This window comes from Stomoxys calcitrans, chromosome 2 (assembly GCF_963082655.1).
Source record: "Stomoxys calcitrans chromosome 2, idStoCalc2.1, whole genome shotgun sequence".
Classification (NCBI taxonomy): Eukaryota; Metazoa; Arthropoda; class Insecta; order Diptera; family Muscidae; genus Stomoxys; species Stomoxys calcitrans.
In genome coordinates this window covers 2,972,044-2,974,069 of record NC_081553.1, presented here as the reverse complement: position 1 = coordinate 2,974,069, position 2,026 = coordinate 2,972,044, and positions in this window count along the sequence as shown.

The following is a 2,026-nucleotide window of genomic DNA, read 5'->3' as shown; positions in this document are numbered from 1 at the left end:
AGAAATAAATTCCCCTTCGAGTATGTACAGAATTTTTGCAGATTTTCGATCATAAACACAATAAAATGTGCAGAAATGATCGAAAGAAATCTAACCGAAAATCTGTTAAATTTCTAAGGGAAATTTTGAGAATTAGCAAATTTTCTTATAAAACATCAGAAATATTCGGAGAATATTCTAACAACAGAGCGCTCGGCAAAAATTGCTCACTGAGAAGAAAAAACATGCTTTGTTCGGCCGGGGCGAATCTTCCAATCTTACAATACATAAACTTACTTAAAGGGCATAATTTTACTTTACGGAACAAATTTCTGCTACACCATTCAGGAATTGAAGCTTCTTGCGGCCTAGAAGACTAATTTGGGAGCTAATGCAAATTAAAGCCCGATGTGTTTCGTACTTGAAACGGTTGTTGGAAATCACAACAGAACAAAATTAAAATTTTTTTTTTGAATTGCGAAGTGAGATCCCAAATCGGTTTATATGGGAACTTTATCCAAATCAGAATCGAAATTCCTATTTGTAATCTCTTGGGACTTACATCAATGAGAAGTATATGTGCAAAATTTCAGGCGGATAATCTTTGTTCGTTCTACCGGTATGGCTAGAACGACTTAGAATGCCAAGATTATCAAGAATATAAATACGGTATAGGGTCGCAGGCCAGTATTTCGTGGTGCTACAAACGGAATGACTAGATTAGTATATGTATGTGGAAGCCGTTTGGGCAGAATTGTTAGCAGCATTTATTTTTGCAAATTACACTGACCGCTGTTTCATGAATGGACTCTACAAAATTAAAGTCTCAGCATATTTAACATTTCTGATAGTTAATTTTTTCTCATCGAAAAATAAACGAAGAGCGTATTTTGAAGAAAACTAAAATGCTCTTGACATTTTTCTATTCTATAGCACTTCAAGGTATGGGTCGGATCAAATTTTCTCTACAGAGCGATAAGTGGATTGATGAATGTTTCCTTTTTGTTATTTACGATTTAATCTCTTAACTCACTAAAATCTTGAAGAAATCACAAAATGCTCTTGACATTTTTCTAATCTATAGCACTCCAAGGCATGGGTCGGATCAAATTTTCCCTACAGAACGATTAATGGATTAATGATTGAGTTGATGGATGTTTTTTTCTTTTTTTTATTTATGATTAAATTTGCCAAATAAAGTTTGGTTTTTTCATTAAAAAAATTTTTCTTAACTTTTTACATAAAAAAATCTTAAAATTTTATGAACTTAATTTACGACAATAAGTAAACAAATTCGCAGAAAAACTTTTTGTAAAATGTTTAAAATTTTGAAGGGTACTTCCCTTAAATGTTTGTGTGTGCCGCACTAGCAGTCAGAAGGAGTTCCACTTTAGGTACTAATTTCTCTGAGAACCTGTTTGATTTAGCGAATGTGAATAAACATTCGCAAGTTATTGGGATTTTTAAAGCGATCTGGATGGTTCAACGGTAGGAACTAGAAGGCATCTTCGTTCTTCTATTCCTGTGGTATCACAATGGACGAAAACGTCTAAGTGAGTCTGATGGCAGACTGCCACTTAAACCTAACCTAACCTAAGGGTACTTCCAAGCCGAATGATAGGCCATGATCTTGTGACTATAATCGAATTTTTCTGTATGCCTAAGCATCATTGGATTCTCAATAATTGAAATTTTGCCATCTATTATTTGGCAAATGCGATGGCATTCGCAATACAATTCAATTTTGTTAACCTACAATGTCATGAGAACTTCGATTCCGCGAGTATATATAGTTTTCTAATGCTGAGCTTTATTGTATTGTTTTGTAAAAAATCTGAACCCTGCATATGAGAGAGAACAACACTGCATGACGTAGGGCATGTGTACTATATCTGAAGAAATAATTGTGAGTGTTAAGAGAACAGTAAATATAGAAAGTTAAACTCATTTCTCCATTTCTCTTTTATTAGCGTGTTCTACGGGATAGATCTCTTCTTGTCGTGAGTTTGTTGTACGCGGCCATAATTGAATCACTTTGATACGACGG